The sequence below is a fragment of the Phocoena phocoena genome, chromosome 12 (genome assembly GCF_963924675.1).
Source record: "Phocoena phocoena chromosome 12, mPhoPho1.1, whole genome shotgun sequence".
NCBI lineage: Eukaryota > Metazoa > Chordata > Mammalia > Artiodactyla > Phocoenidae > Phocoena > Phocoena phocoena.
The window spans coordinates 48,812,534-48,833,468 of NC_089230.1; the positions used below are offsets into that span (position 1 = coordinate 48,812,534).

The window sequence follows — 20,935 nt, forward strand, 5'->3', positions numbered from 1 at the left end:
ATATTATTGGAGCACTCATTATTGGTAGATAATATGATTGCATACTGGAAAACTCAAGAGAATCTAATGAAAAACTATCAAACAATAAGAGAATTTAAGGAACTGTTTGAGTGCAGTGTACAAAAATTAAAAACATACACTTTCATGAATAACCAGAATATATAAAGGCAGAGAAGACACCATTTACAAAAGCAACAAAAAAAAAGATAAAAATAAACTTAAGACATGTGCAAGATCTATAAGAAGGAAACTTTATTCAAGAATTTAAAATAACACTTGAACAAATTCAAAAGCATAACATGTTCTTGGGTAGAAGGACTCATCATTATAATGACTTAATCTTTCTTATGTTAATTTATTCATTTAACATGATCCCAGTAAAATTGCCGGTAGAATCTTTTTTTTTTTTTTTTCCAGAACAATAAACACCTTCATTACACAAGCTAAGATAGGAGGGAGGAGGATTTATTTGACTTTCCAGGCCTTGATTTTCCTCAGATAGAATTCCAGCTCCTTTCCCTCTAGCACATAGCCGTCTACTTGGCCACACTGGCCTGGTCTTGAACCGATGCATGCAAGAACCTTGCCCTGCTGGAACTGCTCCTCTAGAAGATTGCTGATTTTGGCATCCTTTTTCTTTCCATCATATTTCTTCTGAATTTTTTTGATTGTTCTTTGTTTAATATCTCTTCCTCCTCAGGAGTCATCTTGGCCCCCTTCTTGCAGCCCAGGGGCAGTGCATAGTGGGACTTGTGCCACTGTCCGTATATTGTGCTGTCAATGAGCATGATGTAGTTCTTCACCAGGGTCTTGGTACAGAACGGTTCGTGGTTAGATGCATTGTAGACAACATTAGTTATCCTTGTCTTGCACGTACAACATTCCGAGCCCCAGAAGAAGTTCCCCACATCCAGCCTCAAGGCCTGGTACTTCCTGTTGCCTCCCCGCCCACGGACTGTGTGTATGCAGTGGGGGTCAACCTTGGTGTCAGTGGGGTGTCCCAGCACATACTTCTGCTTCTTGTGGTAGGGCTTTCTCTTGCCCCCAGTCTTGTGGTGCTTGTGCCAGTTGTCCCGACAGATGTCAGTCACTCGGTGCTGGCTAGAAAGAGCTGTCTTTACTCCTTTGTATATTCTTGCCTCCTTTGTCACAGATTAATTGACCATAAGTGTGTGGCTTTATTTCTGGGCTCTCTATCTTGTTCTGTTGATCTATGTGTCTGTTTTTGTGCCAGTATCATACTGTTTTGATTACGGTAACATTGTAGTATAGTCTGAAGTTGGGGAGTGTGATTCTTCCAGCTCTGTTCTTCTCAAGATTGTTTTGGCTATTTGGGGTCTTTTGTGTCTCCATATAAATTTAAAAATTTTATGTTTTATTTCTGTGAAAAATGCCATTGGTATTTTGATAGGAATTGCATTGAATCTGTAGACTGCCTTGGGTAGTATGGCCATTTTAACAATATTGATTCTTCTAATACAAGAACACAGCATATTTTTCCATCTGTTTGTGTCTTATAGTTTTTGGAGTACAGGTCTTTTGCCTCTTTAGGTAGGTTTATTCTTAGGTATTTTATTCTTTTTGCTACAATGGTATTGTTTCCTTAATTTCTCTTTCTGATACTTCATTGTTAGTGTATAGAAATGCAACTGATTTTTGTATATTAATTTTATGTCCTGCAGCTTTACTGAATTCACTGATGAACTTTAATAGTTTTCTGGTGGCATCTTTAGGATTTTCTGCATATAGTATCATGTAACCTGCAAACAGTGACAGTTATACTTCTTCCTTTCCAATTTGGAAGGAATTCCACTCCTGGTTATATTCGGAAAAAACCCCACTAATTCAAAAAGATACATGCACCCCAATGTTCATAGCAGCATTATTTACAATTGCCAAGATAAGGAAGCAGTCTAAGTGTTCATCAACAGATGAATGGATAAAGAAGATATGGGGCTTCCCTGGTGGCGCAGTGGTTGAGAGTCCGCCTGCCGATGCAGGGGACACCGGTTCGTGCCCCGGTCCGGGAGGATCCCACATGCCGTGGAGCGGCTGGGCCCGTAAGCCATGGCCGCTGGGCTTGTGCGTCTGGAGCCTGTGCTCCACAACGGGAGAGGCCACAACAGTGAGAGGCCTGCGCACAGCAAAAAAAAAAAAAAAAGAAGATATGTTATATATATTTATACACACACACACACACACACACACACACACACACACACACACACACTGGAATACTACTTAGCCATAAAAACGAATGAAATTTTGCCATTTGCAGCAACATGGCTGACCTTGGAGGGCATTATGCTAAGTGAAATAAATTAGACTGAGAAAGACAAATACTGTATGATATCACTTATATGTGGAAAATAAAAAATACAACAAACTAGAATATAGCAAACATGAAACAGACTCACAGATACAGAGAACAAACTAGTGATTACCAGTGGGTGGGAGGGGTGATATAAGGGTAGGGGAGTAGGAGGTACAACTACTGGGTGTAAGATAGGCTCAAGGATGTATTGTACAACGTGGGGAATATAACCAATATTTTGTAATAATAATTGTAAATGGAAAGTAACTTTAAAAATTGTGTAGGGGGTGACTGGTTCAAGATGGCAGAGTAGAAGGATGTGCACTCAACTCCTTCTTGCGAGAGCACTGGAATCACAACTAATTGCTGAACAGTCGTCAACAGGAAAACACTGGAACTCACCAAAAAAGATACCCTACATCCAAAGGCAGAGGAGAAGCTGCAATGCGATGGTAGGAGGGGTGCAATCACAATAAAATCAAATCCCATAACTGCTGAGTGGGTGATTCACAAACTGGAGAACAATTATACCACAGAAGTCTACCCACTGGAGTGAAGGTTCTGAGCCCCACGTCAGGCTTCCCAACCTGGGGGTCTGGCAAGGGAAGGAGGAATTCCCAGAGAATCAGACTTTGAAGGCTAGCGGGATTTGATTGCAGGACCTTGACAGGTCTGGGGGAAACAGAGTCCACTCTTGGAGGGCACACACAAAGTAGTATGCGCATCAGGACCCATGGGGAAGGAGCAGTGACCCCATAGGACACTGAACCAGACCTACCTGCAAGTGTTGGAGGGTCTCCTGCAGAGGTGTGGGGGGCTGGCTGTGGCTCACCGTGGGGACAAGGACACTGGCAGCAGAAGTTCTGGGAAGTACTCCTTGGTGTGAGCCCTCCCAGAGTCTACCATTAGCCCCACCAAAGGGCCTGTAGGCTCCAGTGCTGGTTTGCCTCAGGCCAAACAACCAACAGGGAGGGAACCCAGCCCCACCCATCAACAGATAAGCGGATTAAAGTTTTACTGAGCTCTGCCCACCAGAGCAACACCCAGCTCTACCCACCACCAGTCCCTCCCATCCAGGAAGCTTGCACAAGCCTCTTAGATAGCCTCATCCACCAGAGGGCGGACAGCAGAAGCAAGAAAAACTACAATCCTGCAGCCTGTGGAGCAAAAATCACATTCACAGAAAGACAGACAAAATGTAAAGGCAGAGGACTATGTACCAGAGGGAGGAACAAGATAAAACCCCAGAAAAACAACTAAATGAAGTGGAGATAGGCAACCTTCCAGAAAAACAATTCAGAATAATGATAGTGAAGATGATCCAGGACCTCGGAAAAAGAATGGAGACAAAGATTGAGCAGATGCAGGAAATGTTTAATAAATACCTAGAAGAATTAAGGAACAAGCACCTAGAAGAATTAAAGAACAAAAAAACAGAGATGAACAATACAAAAACTGAAGTGAAAAATACACTAGAAGGGATCAGTAGCAGAATAACTGAGGCAGAAGAACAGATAAGTGACCTGGAAGACAGAATGGTGGAATTCACAGCTGCAGAATAGAATAAAGAAAAAGAAATGAAAGGAAATGAAGACAGCCTAAGAGACCTCTGGGACAACATTAAATGCACCAACATTCTCATTATAGGGGTCCCAGAAGGAGAAGAGAGAGAGAAAGGATCCGAGAAAATATTTGCAGAGATTACAGTCGAAAACTTCCCTAACATGGGAAAGGAAATAGCCACCCAAGTCCAGGAAGCACAGAGAGTCCCAGGCAGGATAAACCCAAAGAGCAACATGCCGAGACACATAGTAATCAAATTGACAAAAATCAAAGACAAAGAAAAATTATTAAAAGTAACAAGGGAAAAATGACAAATAACATACAAGGGAACTCCCATAAGGTTAACAGCTGATTTCTCAGCAGAAACTCTGCAAGTCAGAAGGGAGTGGCACAATATATTTCAAGTGATGAAGGGGGCTTCCCTGGTGGTGCAGTGGTTGAGAGTCCGCCTGCCGATGCAGGGGACACGGGTTCGTGCCTCGGTCCGGGAAGATCCCACATGCCGCGGAGCGGCTGAGCCTGTGAGCCATGGCCGCTGGGTCTGTGCGTCCAGAGCCTGTACTCCACAACAGGAGAGGCCACAACAGTGAGAGGCCCTCATACTGCAAAAAAATAAAAATAAAAATAAAGTGATGAAAGGGAAGAACCTACAATCAAGATTATCCTACCAGGCAAGGACCTCATTCAGATTCGACAGAGAAATCAAAAGCTTTAGAGACAAGCAAAAGCTAAGAGAATTCAGTACCACAAAAACATCTCTACAAGAAATGCTAAAGAAACTTCTCTAAGTGGGAGGAAACACAAGAGAAGAAAAGGACCTACAAAAACTAACTCAAAACGATTAAGTAAATGGTAATAGGAACATACATATCGATAATTACCTTAAATGTGAATGGATTAAATGCTCCAACCAAATGACACAGGCTCGCTGAATGGATACAAAAACAAGATCCATATATATGCTGTCTACAAGAGACCCACTTCAGATCTAGGGACACATACAGACTGAAAGTGAGGGGATAGAAAAAGATATTCCATGCAAATGGAGATCAAAAGAAAGCTGGAGTGGCAATACTCATGTCAGATAAAATAGACTTTAAAATAAAGAATGTTACAAGAGGCAAGGAAGGATACTACATAATGATCACGGGATCAACCCAAGAAGAAGATATAACAATTATAAATATATATGCACCCATCATAGGAGCACCTCAATACATAAGGGAAATGCCAACAGCTATAAAAGAGGAAATCAACAGAAACACAATAATAGTGGGGGACTTTAGCACCTCACTTACACCAATGGACAGATCATCCAAACAGAAAATTAATAAGGAAACACAAGCTTTAAATGACACAATAGACCAGATTAACTGATATTTATAGGACATTCCATCCCAAAACAGCGGATTACCCTTTCTTCTCAAGTGCGCATGGAACATTCTGCAGGATAGATCACATCTTGGGTCACAGATCAAGACTTGGTACATTTAAGAAAATTGAAATCATATGAAGCATATTTTCTGACCACAACGCTATGAGATTAGAAATAAATTATAGGAAAAAAAACATAAAAAACACAAACACATGCAGGCTAAACAATACGTTAGTAAATAACCAGGAGATCACTGAAGAAATCAAAGAGGAAATCAAAAAATACCTAGAGACAAATGACAACAAAAGCATGACAATCCAAAACCTATGGGATGCAGCAAAAGCAGTGTTAGAGGGAAGTTTATAGCAATACAATCCTACTTCAAGAAACAAGAAAAATCTCAAACAATCTAACCTTACACCCAAAGGAACTAGAGAAAGAAGAACAAACAAAGCCAAAAGTTAGTAGAAGGAGAGAAGTCATAAAGATAGAGCAGAGGGTCTTCCCTGGTGGCACAGTGGTTAAGAATCTACCTGCCAATGCAGAGGACACAGGTTCAATCCCTGGTCTGGGAAGATCCCATGTGATGCAGAGCAACTAAGCATGTGCGCCACAACTACTGAGCCTGTGCTCTAGAGCCCGCGAGCCACAACTACTGAGCCTGTGTGCTACAGCTACTGAAGTCTGCATGCCTAGAGCCCATGCTCTGCAACAAGAGAAGCCACTGCAATGGGAAGCCTGTGCACTGCAACGAAGAGTAACCCCCACTCGCCACAACTAGAGAAAGCTCGCGCGCAGCAACAAAGACCCAATGCAGCCAAAAATAAATAAATAAAATAAATACATTTAAAAAACAAGATCAGAGCATAAATAAATGAACAAGGAACAAAGAAAACAATAGTAAAGATCAATAAAACTAAAAGCTGGTTCTTTGAGAAGATAAACAAAATTGATAAACCTTTAGCCAGACTCATCAAGAAAAAGAGGGAGAGGACTGAAATCAATAAAATTAGAAATGAAAAAGGAGAAATTACAGTGGACACCGCAGAAATACAAAGCATCCTAAGAGACAACTATAAGCAACTCTATGCCAATAAAATGGACAACCTGGAAAAAATGGACAAATCCTTAGAAAAGCACAAGCTTCCGAGACTGAACCAGGAAGAAATAGAAAATATGAATAGAGCAATCACAAGTAATGAACTTGAAACTGTGATTAAAAATCTTCCAACAAACCAAAGTCCAGGACCAGATGGCTTCACACGTGAATTCAAACAAACATTTAGAGAAGAGCTAACACCTATCCTTCTCAGACTCTTCCAAAAAATTGCAGAGGAAGGAAGACTCCCAAACTCATTCTACAAGGCCACCATCAACTTGATACCAAAACCAGACAAAGATACTACAAAAAAAGAAAATTACAGACCAACATCACTGATGAATATAGATGCTAAAATCCTCAAAAGAATACTAGCAAACAGAATCCTACAACACATTAAAAGGATCTTACACCATGATCAAGTGGGATTTATCCCAGGGATGCATGCATTCTTCAGTATATGCAAATCAATCAATATGATACACCATACTAACAAATTAAAGAATAAAAGCCATGTGATCATCTCAATAGATGCAGAAAAAGCTTTTGACAAAATTCAACACCAATTTATGATGAAAACTCTCCAGAAAGTAGGCATAGAGGGAACCTACCTCAACATAATAAAGGCCATGTATGATACACCCACAGCAAACATCATTCTCATTGGTGAAAATCTGAAATCATTTCCTCTAAGATCAGGAACAAGACAAGGATGTCCAATCTCACCACTATTATTCAACATAGTTTTGGAAGTCCTAGCCATGGCAGTCAGAGAAGAAAAAGTAATAAAAGGAACACAAATTGGAAAAGAAGAAGTAAAACTGTCACTGTTTGCAGATGACATGACACTATACATAGATAATCCTAAAGATGCTACCAGAAAACTACTAGAGCTAATCAATGAATTTGGTAATGTTGCAGGATACAAAATTAATGCACAGAAATCTCTTGCATTCCTATACACTAACAACAAAATATCAAAAAGAGTAATTAAGGAACAATCCCATTCACCATTGCAACAAAAAGAATAAAATACCTGGGAATAAACCTACCTAAGGAAGTAAAAGACCTGTACTCAGGAAACTATAAGACACTGATGAAAGAAATCAAAGATGACACAAACAGATGGAGAGATATATCATGTTCTTGGATTGGAAGAATCAATATTGTGAAAATGACTATACTTCCCAAAGTAATCTACAGATTCAATGCAATCCCTATCAAATTACCAATGGCATTTTTTACAGAACTAGAACAAAAAAAATCTTAAAATTTGTATGGAGACACAAATGACCCTGAATAGCCAAAGCAATCTTTTTTTTGTCTTGTTTTTTTTTTTTTTTTTTTTTTCCGGTACGCGGGCCTCTCACTGCTGCGGCCTCTCCCGTTGCGGAGCACAGGCTCCGGATGCACAGGCTCAGCGGCCATGGCTCACGGGCCCAGCCGCTCCACGGCATGTGGGATCTTCCCGGACTGGGGCACGAACCCATGTCCCCTGCATCGGCAGGCGGGCTCTCAACCACTGCGCCACCAGGGAAGCCCACCAAAGCAATCTTGACGGAAAAAAATGAAGCCGGAGGAATCAGACTCCCTGACTTCAGATTATACTCAAAGCTACAGTAATCAAGACAATATAGTACTGACACAAAAACAGAAATATAGATCAATGGAACAGGATAGAAAGCCCAGAGATAAGCCCACGCACCTGTGGTCAACTAGTCTGTGACAAAGGAGGCAAGGATATACAATGGAGAAAAGACAGCCTCTTCAATAAGTGGTGCTGGGAAAACTGGACAGCTACATATAAAAGAATGAAATTAGAATGCTCCCTAACACCATACACAAAAATAAACTCAAAATGGATTAAAGACCTAAATGTGAGACCGGACACTATATAACCCTTAGAGGGAAACATAGGAAGAACACTCTGACATAAATCACAGCAAGATCTTTTTTGACCCACCTCCTAGAGTAATGGAAATAAAAACAAAAATAAACAAATGGGACCTAATGATAAGTAAAACCTTTTGCACAGCAAAGGAAACTATAAACAAGAGCAAAAGACAACCCTCAGAATGGGAGAAAATATTTGCAAACAAATCAACGGACAAAGGATTAATCTACAAAATATATAAACAGCTCATGCAGCTCAATATTAAGAAAACAAACAACCCAGTCAAACAATGGGCAGAGATCTAAATAGACATTTCTCCAAAGAAGATATACAGATGGCCAAGAAGCACATGAAAAGCTGCTCAGCATCACTAATTATTAGAGAAATGCAAATCAAAAGCACAATGAGGTATCACCACTCACACCGGTTAGAGTGGGCATCATCAGAAAATCTACAAACAACAAATGCTGGAGAGGGTGTGGAGAAAAGGGTAACCCTCTTGTACTATTGGTGGGAATGTAAATTGATACAGCCACTATGAAGAACAGTATGGAGGTTCCCTAAAAAATTAAAAATAAAATTACCATATGACCCAGCAATCCCACTCCTGGGCATATACCCAGAGAAAACCATAATTCCAAAAGACACAGGCACCCCAATGTTCATTGCAGCACTATTTACAATAGTCAGATCATGGAAGCAACCTAAATGCCCATCGACAGATGAATGGATAAAGAAGATGTGGTGCATATATACAATGGAATATTACTCAGCTGTAAAAAGGAACGAAATTGGATCATTTGCAGAGACGTGGATGGACCCAGAGACTGTCATACAGAATTAAGTCAGTCAGAAAGAGAAAAACAAATATTGTATATTAACACATATATGTGGAATCTAGAAAAATGGTACAGATGAACCAGTTTGCAAGGCAGAAAAAGAGACACAGATATAGAGAACAAATGTATGGACACCAAGGGGGCAATGGTGGTGGTGGTGGGATGAATTGGGAGATTGGGATTTACATATATACACTAATATGTATAAAATAGGTAACTAATAAGAACCTGCTGTATAAAAAATAAATTAAATTTTAAAAAATTATGTAAAAAATCCTGGAGTAAGGATGTCATAAAAGAAGGAATAATTAATTTGATTAAATATAAAATTTCTACACAGTAAAAATACCAAAAGCAAAATTAAAAGGCAAATAAAAAACTGAAAAGTATTTACAACTCATTTCATAAGCAGAGAGCTAATTTCACTGGTATGTAAGAGCTTTAACAAATCAATAAGTAAAAGGTTAGCAACTTAACAAAATTTGATAAAGACTGAAAAAGTAGTTCACATAAAAGGAAATACAAATGGCTCATGAAAAAGTATTTAAACTTGTTCATAGTATGAGAAATGGAAATGAAACTACCCTTAGATACAATATTCTCAGGAATCAGATTATCAAAGATAAAGAGTGGCATGAACATAAATTGGTACAGTCTTTATGCCAGGCCATTTGGCAATATCTGTTACACTGCAGATGCAAATACCTTTTGATCCATCAATTCTACTTCTGTGAATTTGCTGTACAGTCATACTCCCATATATGTGAACTGATATATGAACAAGGTTATTATTATTTGCCTCATTGTTTGTAATAGCAAAGGATAGGAAATAATCTTCATGTTTACCATTGTGGAAGTGTTTAAGCAGATTATTTGACTTGTATTCAGAATACATAAAGAGCTGTACAACCAACAGTGAAACAAAAAACTCAACTAAAAAATAGGCAAAAGATTTGAACAAACATTTCACCAAAGAAGATATTACAGATGGCAAAGCACACATGAAAAGATACTCAATTTTGTTAATCAATAGGGAAATGAAAATTAAGGCCACAATGCAATACCACTTCACAAACACCAAGATGGCTAAAATTAAAAAGATTGATGATACTAAGTGATGGTAAGGATGTGAAGTAACTGGAACCGTCAAACATTTCTGGTGGGAATGCAACTTCTTTGGAAACGAGTTTGGCAATTTCTTACTACGTTCTTACATTTACCAATTGACCCTGCAAACCCACTTCTAGGTATTTACCCAAGAATGTTGAAAACATATGTCCACACAAAGACTTGTACTTGAATGTTCATAACAGCTTTATTCATTATCACCCCAACTGGAAACAACCCCATTGTCCATCAACAGGTGAATGATTAAGGAAGTTATGGTTTGAATATACCATATACAATATACCATGCACCATTCCATCCATCTATGATGGAGTAGCACTCAGCGGTAAAAAGGAACAAGTATAGTGATACATCAACATGAACAAATCTCACAGACTTCATATTGAATGAGGGAAGTGAGACACAAAAGATTACATGTTGTATGATTCTCTTTAGTGAAGAAGAAAAACTATCCTATAGTGATAGAAATCAGACCAGTGGTTGCCTGAAGCATGTGATGGTGGAATGGAGGAGATTTACTGAAACAGTCACAAGGGAATGTTCTGGGGTGTTGGTGGTTACATGGGTGTATACGTATGTCAAAAGTCATCAACCTGTACACTTAAAATATGAATTTTGTTGTATATAAATTATATCTCAATAAAGACAAATTGCAGAAGAATGTATGTAGATTTTTATCATTCACATACTTGTTTTTAATGCATATAGGATCTCTCTGAAAATATATACAAGAAACTGTTGATACTAGTTGACTCCAGGGAGAAGAACTGAATGGTTGGGGAAGGGACTCTACTTTCTATATCTTTTAATTTTACACCTTGTGAATATTTGAAAAATTAAAATATTTTCAATGCTTCTCCTCCAATTTCCTTTATTCTCTACTTCTGGTGTTCCCTTTAGATGTCTTTTGGAACCTCTCAGTCTTGAGAGGTTCCTCCTTGTCTCTCAATTGCTTTTTCATATTTTAAAATCTAAGTCACTGGCCTACTTTTGGGTGAATTCTTCCGTGCTGGCTTCCAATTCTTTAATTTTCTTTTTAACTATGTCCAGTCTAGAGTTCATACCCTTTGTTAATATTTTTAAGAATTACAATTATTGTATTTTTCACTTCCAAGATTTTTAATTGGTGTTTTGCCTGTCCCTCCGTTCTTTTTTAGTTCTGCATGTTTTTATTTCAAAGTGTATTGCCACTACTTCCGTCTTTGTGAAAGTAAATGTTATTCTTACTGATTGCTCTGAGTGCCCTAAACATACTTGTTTTAAACTTTTGTCAGACTGTTCAACAAAATTAATTTAATCTCGGAATGAAGTAATGTTCCAGTTATTGGCTTTGGTTGGCTGTTTCTCATCATTTAATTTCTGTGTGTATTTTCGAGTTTCATTTGTTAGTTCATTTTCAGTGGAAGGTTTTTGGTTTGGTTTTGCTTTTTTCTTTCCTTTTTGGTTCCACCCTTCTCTGCCTAGTGATTTTATAATAGCCTTCAGGCCTGGTCTTTTGTAAGCATTTGGGGACTCCTGCTTCTTCCAGTGATACTGGGAATATTCAGTTACTGAACCATCTGGGGTCTGGCTTATTTGCTGTCTGCAGGGGTGAGTCTCTCTTCTCTCACCTCCCTAGGCCAATGACTGGTTTTAAGCCATAGCCCCATCAGTGGTTGTCAGCAGTTTATTTTGAGCTCCTTTCTGGATCCAGGGTACTCCATTCCAGACTTCGGTGTTAATCAATGAATGTGGCCCAGCTGCTCTCTCATGGGAGCACTTTTAGTTCCTGTTCTCTGCAGGAGATGCACCCCCAGGACCACTGCTATACCTGCTTTATGTCGAGAACCCAGCATGTCCTGGCTTCAGTCTTGCTCACTGCTCTGTGTTCTGGTCCATGGAGACATTCATCTTGTTTTTGAGCCCTGCTTTGATCTTTTTGTCCCCTCCCTCATCATTCTCTTTTTCACTTTGTGTTTGGTACAATGGGGAGGATGTGCATCTTGCCTTCATACTTTTCTTTAAATTGATTCACCTTTCTTCCTTAGAATTATTTGCAGAAATAATATCCATGGACTCAGGAGTCAACTGTCCTGGCTGTTTTCCAATATACATTAAAAATACCTTACGTGAAAGATTTTGAAATCCTTATTTATCTTGCCCTAAATCATATTCTATACCAATATTTCTCATATTTGCTGTGTATGTGAACCACCTGGGGAATCTAATGAAAATGTAGATGTTGATTTAGGAGGTTCAGCGTGGGGCCCGAGACTCTGCATCTCTAGCAAGCTTCCAGGCAATGCTGATGCTGCTGGTTGGGGACCATACAATGACTAGCAAGGTGTGTACCACAGTCTGAGAAGCATAGGAGCAGAGGATATTAATAGTAATTGTCAGTGCTGGGACCTGAACTTAAGTGGTGTCACCCAGAGGCCCAGCACTGGGCCACTTTGTGTTCTCCTGATGTCCTCTGCCTCTAGCCTGAGTCCTTACCAAAGGTGGAGTGAGGCACAGATGCTGTGCTGTGCTTCAGGTCATTTTTCTGTTCATGTGCCAGCCTGTTGCACCAGCTTTGTGTACTAGACTTGCTGTTTTTCTGGGACATTTTTTTTTCTCAGGAGGAAAACTCCTTTATAAAAATATCCCCTGGTCATCTGCCACACCAGTGCAAGGCCCAGACATGCCTGAGTCCTGGATGACTAATGGCTTTACCCTGTAGCTGGACCTCTGCTTCGCAGATGTGTGCTTCCAACTAAACTGTGTGTGCCTCAAGACCAGAGACTCTTTATTGTATGGAGTCACATCCTGACTACCCAGTGAGGAGCTCAGGAAATATATGCTTGTCCACTTGACTTTGTCCCTGGTACCTTTCTAAATAAAACGTGCAGGGTATCAAAGTTTGAATACTTCACCTTTTCCTACAGCGTACCGTGGAGTTAATCAGCAGCAGTGTGAGCATTCAGAGGCCTTAGTCACTGGTATTTCAGAAGAATATTTGGGTAGAAAACTGCATGAAAACAAGATATGCTGTGATAAAGGTAGAAGTCCAGGTGATTCTTTTAGGGCCCAGTGGAATCTTCTATTTAGACTTGTTTATATTCCTTTTTCAAAGAGAGGTATGTATCTTTCTGTATATTTGAAGGCAACTTCATCTCACAGAATTGCTATTTAATCATGATGGTTCTGTGTTTCTGTGAAATAAGCCAGTGGCAATTTAAGAGTCATGAGTCATTCATGGTACTGAATTGTAATTTGAAATGCAGAGACATCTTTCTGTCTCCATCAATCTGCAGTGGACCCTAAGGACAAGCCATCTTGAGAACATGAGTCAAGCATTTGTGCACTCAACATTTAGGACATGAGTTTTGGCTTTTTTTTTTTTTTTTTGAGTTTTGGCTTTTTTTTACCCTGTTCACGCATCAGTAATGGTGAGATTTGCTGTGAAACGAAAAGTCTTGGCTCTTCTTAATAATTTTCAAACCGTTCAGTGCCTCTGCATAGAGCTACAGTTTTTGTTTCCTTAGATGTGTCCTCCCCTTGGTTTTCCATGGCCAAAAGCCATGACCGGAAAAGGTTGTATGTGAACAGTGCCCTGGAATCCAGAGACCCACTCCCACCTGTACAACCAAGCGCTTCTTGGATTTCAGTGTTAGAATTCAGAACACCAGAAAACAAACCAAAAATAACAGCAACAGGCCACCGTCAAAGCATCCAGTCTTCTAGGGAGATTGATTCAAATGTCAAGCCCAGGACCAACCTCAGAGATTCTGATTTAACTAGTCTGGCATGGAGCTCAGGAACCTGCATGTTTAAACAACCCCACTCCACTCTGCCCCAGGTGATATGAACATCACCCTTTGAGGAGCCTCCCTGTGTAGAGAGGACTTCAGTGGCTCAGCCTTCCGTTTGCAAATCCCTCATCCCCTGCTGTGCATAAAACCCGTTAAACAGGAATGGAGTCCCGAGCCTGGCTGTCAGCTTCTGTAGCCTCACTCCCTCGCTCCTCACAAAGTCTCTGTGTCCTCTGTGCCTCAGTGTTCCCTACTAAAAGGTGAGCGATATGGATCTCTGCCATTTGAGAAGGTTGTACAGGAAAATAAACTCATGTTGGTGACAGTGATGAATGAAGAGTATTCATGGAACCAGAATTGGAACTTTATTTTACAGAGCACTGTGACTGACTCTCACTCCTTTGAGATTTTGAAGGGGGTCCAGTATTATTACCAAAGAGGAAGATTTCACAAATGGAGGAAATTAGGCTCCAGGAAGCTGGCATTTGTTTTTCTTCATCGCTGTGTACCAGGGCTGGGTGTATTTGTCTGAGAATCTTCCTTTTTGACAAACTTTGGGGCATGAGAGCCAAATGAATCCTGAGGGAGCAGAGGGGGTGTCTAAGCTCCAGGTGCCTCTAAAGGTTTCCTTTTTTGTGACTTTCCTAAAGGAGATGGTGGGCCGATAGAGGGATGCTATGCTCAGTGCTACACAGCTAAGATTCACTGGGTCAGGCAGCTCTGCAAGTTCCTTTATGTGTGTTAAAAAATGCTTAATGCCTTTTGACATTAAGAGCCCCAAGAACTTGCTATCATATTAGCGAATCCTCTGAGGGAGAGATTCCTGAACAAATCTGTGAGGTCACGCCTAGGCCGGCTGTTTCTGCCTCCGGAGCTCAGCAATGCCAGCCTCTGGGGTGCCCATGCATAATAAACCGCCCACAGAGCAGGCTCCAAGTGCATGGGGAAAGATGGTCGCAGTTTCACTTGGAGGTAAAACCTGATTTATTTTTCAGCCATGAAAATATTAGAAAAGGAAGATGTCATTTGCCACTTTTTAGTTAAAAATAAGGACCTTTTAAAAAACACAAATTTCCTAGCATGGAGTGGCATTCAACAGTTTTGCAATTAAACTGATAATGAAACATTTCCCATAAGAACTTCTTTTTAAAATCAGTGCGATGGGTTCACAGCACACCATTAGAAGGAATTATGTAAAGCAGCCTCTCTGTTCCAAGTTTTAAGATCTAATTTATTCCAGATTCTGCGGGAAAAAACCGTTCATGTGACAAGCCTGCTAACAGATGTCAATTTAGTTTTGTAGCACATGCCTGCACTTCAGAGTCAGAAAATGGAGATTATTCTTTTCGCCTGCTGTTTATTACACGACACAGCTTCATAGCACTATGCCCTGGAGGACAGCGGATTAATAACCTGTGGGCAAGCAACTTACCACCCGCTTTCATCTTCTGCAGTGTTGAGTGTAAGCTTTATTTCACATTACCCTTTCGGATTAAGAGAGGTGCTGGAAAAAGCAAAGGTGACAGAAAATGGATTTTTCTGTTTTAATGTCATGTAGGTCAGAGGACAGATTATACTGTAGTGAAGAGAAATAAGAGAAAAAATAGGAATTATTCAACTAGATAGAACTGAATCTATATAAAAACGTTTTTGTGGTGTTGGTTGGTAAAACGAAGTAATTCTATATGAAAGATACTATGTCAAACCAGCCGTAACAAGGACTCTCCACTTCTTCACATTCACAGGGCCCATTTCTCAATGTTCACATGGTATAGTAATTATTGGTTTATATGTTACATTTCTGTTCACATTCCCATCTGTCCAGTCCATCCATCCATTTATCCATTCCTCCATCCATCTATCCGTCTAATAAATATTTATTAAGCATCTTCTGTATGCAAGGACCTGTGCTTAAATAATAAAGATGTAGGGGTAAACAAGTCTCTTTTTAATTGAAAGAATTTTGAATTGTGGTAAAATACACATAACAGAAAATTTACCATGTTAACTATTTTTAAGTGTGGTTCAGTAATGCTATGTATGTTCACATTGTTGGGCATCTCTAGAACGTTTTCATCCTGCAAAACTGAAACTCTGTACTCATTAAACACCAATTCCCCTCTTCCCCCAGCCCTTGGCAACCACCATTCTACTTTCTGTTTCAATGAATTTGACTATGCTAGGTGCCTCATATAAATAGAATCATACACTATTTGTCTTTTTGTGACTTATTTCACTTAGCATAATGTCCTCAAGATTCATCCATGTTGTAGCATGTGACAGGATGTCCTTTCTTTTTAAAGATGAATAATATTCCCATGTACGTATATACCACAATTTTGTTTATCCATTTATCTGTCAGTGGACAATTGGGTTGCTTCCACCTCTTGCCTATTGTGAGTAATGCTCCCAAAGGGTGTGCAAATATCTTTTCAAAACCCTGCCTCTAGTTCTTTTGGATATATACCCAGAAATGGAATTGGTGGATCCTATGGTAATTCTATCTTTAATTTTTTTGAGAAACTGCCATACATACAAAAAAGTGGCTGCACCACTTTACATTTCTACAAACAAGTGTCTTAAGATTTAACACATTTCTAAAAAGGCAGAAATGTGAATCTGTAGTGAGTGCTACAGAGAAGTGCGATGTGCCATGGGGAGTGTTTAACAGAGAAATTCAATCTAATATGCCATTTATTTTTGTATTCCTGATGCCTAGTCAATAGTGGAGACTCGGTAAGTGTTCGGTGGGTGGGAGAGTAGGCCATGGCGACCCTTTTCCTTTGTTTCCTTCCTGCTATGCAGCTGCCCTCTGTACTGCAGGAATGGTAATGGAGGTCAGTGAGAGCATTTGTTAATAGATTACTAGCTTTTCCTTGGTTGACTCTACGGCTCTTTTGCAAGATTATGGAAAACATTTTCCCAGTAATGTTCTTTTTCTTCTGTACCTCATCTAATATTTAGAGATGTTGAGATGTTTCTACCAGATATGTCCCTGCCTTTTCTTTGGGGGAGAAAAAAGCTGCCTGAGTATGTAAGATGACAGCGTAGTGATGTTAGGGAGTCGTGGGGTATTCAGGGAGAAAATGTTCTTTCTATTCTTAGAACACTGCCTGTATTCCCCAGAAAATTTTGTTCTATCAAGATAGCAAAAGGGCCTCTCGCTCATTTTCTCATTCCAGTAACATTTTTCTCAATCCTGTGCTATTTATAGATACTTTCAGTTGAAATTTCGTTTTTGAGATTTTTCAAGGGATTGTCTGATATTTAAGATATATAGGCATATTTGGAGACTTAAACTTCTTGATCCTGGTTTTACAAAAGGAATCTTTTTATCTGATCCCCAAACCGACGAAAGACATGTTTATTATTCTGCCCAGTTTTTAATTTTGTTAGCAATTGAGGCAAAGGAAGAGGCTGGCTACAAAAATACTTGGCACAGCTCTTTCCTTAGAAACTTAAGATTGTTTTTGCTGTTTGCTATGGCATTATTATTCTGATGGGCTAGAGAGATCCAGTTATCTGTCTGAAATGAGTCCTGAGGGTTTTTCACAGTTGCCCTGCACACGGTATTGGCAGAGGAAAACAAACATTGATGACATTTTCCGAATGCTGTTTTGGGGGCAGGTGGGAGTATGGGGCCAGGTTGCCCAGTGGAGGGGTCACTGGCTTTCAGCCAAAAGGGCTCTAATGCTGCCTTTCCCTCCTGCTAGTTGAGTGAAAAGCATAGGTAAATTAAGCCCTCTGAGCCATGCTTTATTTTTCTGTAAAATGGGGATGATAATACCTTTTGTGTGAGATTGTTAGGATTAAAGACAAAAGGTCTATAAAGAACCTAGCACACAGTGCCTGGGCTGTTGATCCCCAGATGGCAGCTGTTTATTTAATAGTTACTGGGTTGAATTGATTTGAATTGTTTTAGGCCGATATTCAGATACTTGGAATGGAATATTATGGTGTAGACCGTTTGGTGTATTTCATTGTTCTTCTGCTTTCTTAGTGATAGTGGGGTATTTCCTATAGGTCAGCCATGTACTCTAGAAAACGTTAGAGAGTCAGTATCCTGGATTGGATTTTGGAAGTGCTTAGAACAGCAGCAGTGTGAATCTGATGTCCAGACATGCCTTCAATATCCCTGGGATCAGTCTTTCTGCAGTGACAGTAATAAATATGGTTGGTGTGCATTTCAAATAGTTCACCTGCTTCATGGCATTGGTAGAAAGCTTGTAATTCAGTCATTTTTCCCCATGTCCATGTCTTGGGTATAAGCCCCACAGGCTTATTGAGTATACCATTGTGGAATCATTTGGGTGGTGAGTATTGATGTCTTCGAAGGTATTTTATATAGTAATAACTCTTTAATACTTGCCACTACATTTGCCTTATGACATTGAATCTCCTCTAGGTTGATCTTTCTCTCCTGAAACCCTCTGTTAGATAATTTTGACTCCTTTTTGGAGACACGTCAGGTATAGCACCAACTGTTGGCTGAACTAAGTGCTCAAGAATATTCTGAATAAATTTTCTGACTAAATGAAAGATGTGCTGTTGCCCACCTCTGTCTTTATTGTTCCTCTATTGTGCTACTTACTGTGTTAAGTATAAACACCTCATCTGATGTGCAGGGTCTCAATTCAGTTTCCAACTTCTTTATTTTCCACCACTTTTCTACAGATATTCTATGCTCTAACCTAACTAGACAATTTTATTTCCAACTTGCCCAAACTTCCTCACCCCATATAACTTCAGTCACAATTCCTTTTGTCACTCATATTTTCTCTGTATCTGAACAAGTCAAAATTTCACTCATCTTTCAAGGTCTGCTTCAAATGCTGTCTCATCCACAAAGCTGTTCTTAAAAACATTTATTTTAGTGGTTTTTAATTATATAAATTGCATATGTTCATTGTAGAAAATTTAGATAATAGAGAACACAGAAAGTAAAAAGATGAAAATTAAAATCACCTTTAATTCTACCTCTAAGATAACTACTATTAATACATATAGTCACTCTTTTCAGATTATTCTCTGTATAGTAAATATATTTTAACAAAATAAAAATGGGATCATACTGTATATGCTATTTTATAATCTGCTCTTTTGTTATTGACTATTTTTTTTAGAGCAGTTTTATGTTCACAATAAAATTGAGCAGAAGGTACAGAGATTTCCAGTATACTCCCTGCCCCCGACACACGCAGAGCTCCTATTATCAACGTTCCCCACTAGAGTGGTACATAGTTTATGTTATGATTCAGTCTTGGTGTTGTACATTCTGTGGGTTTGGACAAATGTGCGGTGACATGAATCATTATTATGCTATCATGCAGAGTATTTCCACTACCCTAAAAATCCTCTGTTTTTACCTCTTCATCTCTCCCGTTGCCCCCTTGCCCCAGACTGCTGGCAACCTCTGATCTTTTTACTGTCTCCATAGTTTTGCCTTTTCCAGAATGTCATACAGTTGGAATCATACTGTATGTAGCCTTTTCAGATTGACTTCTTTCACTTAGAAATATGCATTTAAGTTTCTTTCATGTCTTTTCATGGCTCGATAGCTCTTTTTATTCTTTTTTTTTTTTTTAGTGTTGAATAATATTCCATTATCAGGATGTGTCACAGTTTATCTGTTCACCTACTGAAGGACATCTTGATTGCTTCCAAGTTTTGGCAATAATAAATGCAGCTGCTATAAATGTCCATTTGCTGTTTTTTGTGTGGAAATGTTTTCATCTCCTTTGGATCTTATAAAAATAGTGTGTTTAATATTGTATGAAACTGCAAAACTGTCTTGTAAAGCGGCTGTACCAGACCATTATGTATTCCTACTAGCAGTGAATGAGAGTTCCTGTTGTTCCACATCCTTGCCAGCATTTAATATCAGTGTTACAAATTTTGGTCATTCTAATAGGTGCATAGTGGTATCTCATTGCTGTTTTAAGTTGCGTTTGCCTGATGACTGACATATGATGTGGAACATTTTTTCATATACTCAACTGCCATATGTGTGTCTTCTTTGGTGAGGTGTGTGTTAAGGTCTTTGTCTAATTTTTAATCTGGTTGTGTGTTTTCTTATTGCTGAATTCAAAGAGTTTTTTCTCTGTTTTTGGATGTATCCTTTGCAAATATTTTTCCCAGTCTGTCACTTATCTTTTTCTCTTGACGTTATCTTTCACAGAGCAGAAGTTTTTAGATTTAATGAAGTCCAGTTTATCTTATTTCTTCCATGGATCTTGTCTCTGGTGTGGTATCTAAGAAATCATTGTCAAATCCAAGGTCATCTAGATGTTCTCCATGTTATCTTCTAGGAGTTTTATAGTTTTGTATTTTACATTTAGGTCTGTTATCCATTTTGAGTTAATTTTTGTAAAGGGTATAAAGTCTGGGTCTAGATTCATTTTTTTTTTTTTGTAGGGGATGTCCAGTTTTTCTAGCATCATTTGTTGAAAGACTGTTTTTCTTCCAATGCTGTCCTTTGCTCCTTTGTTAAAGATCAGTTGACTATATTTATGAGGGTCTATTTCTGGGATACCTATTCTGTTCCATTTATCTATTTGTCTATACTTTTGTCAGTACCACAATGTCTTGATTACCATAGCTTTATAGTAAGTCTTAAAGTCAGTTAGTGTTAGTCTTCCAGCTTTGTTCTTCTCAATCAATATTGCATTGGTGATTCTTGGTTTTTTCCTCTCCATATAAACTTCCAGATCAATTTGTTGACAAAAGAAGTTGCTGGGATTTTGGTTAGGATTACATTGAATCTATAGATCAAACAGGGAAGAACTGACATCTTGGAAAATATTGAGTCTTCCAAACCATGAATGTGGAATATCTCTCCATTTATTTAGTTCCTACTGGATTTTATTCATTGAAGTTTTGTGATTTTCCTCATATAGATCTTGTACATATTTTGTTGGATTTATATATATTTAAATATATTTATTATATAA

At 39.0% G+C, this 20,935-nt stretch overlaps 1 protein-coding gene and 1 pseudogene across 1 annotated transcript in view; one reads left to right on the forward strand and one right to left on the reverse strand.

Annotated features, from left to right (window-relative positions):
* The window catches only part of METTL24 (methyltransferase like 24), a 110,636-nt gene that overhangs the window by 56,790 nt on the left and 32,911 nt on the right, over nt 1-20,935 (forward strand). The window lies entirely within an intron of this gene.
* LOC136132299 (small ribosomal subunit protein eS8 pseudogene) lies at nt 466-19,420 on the reverse strand (annotated as a pseudogene).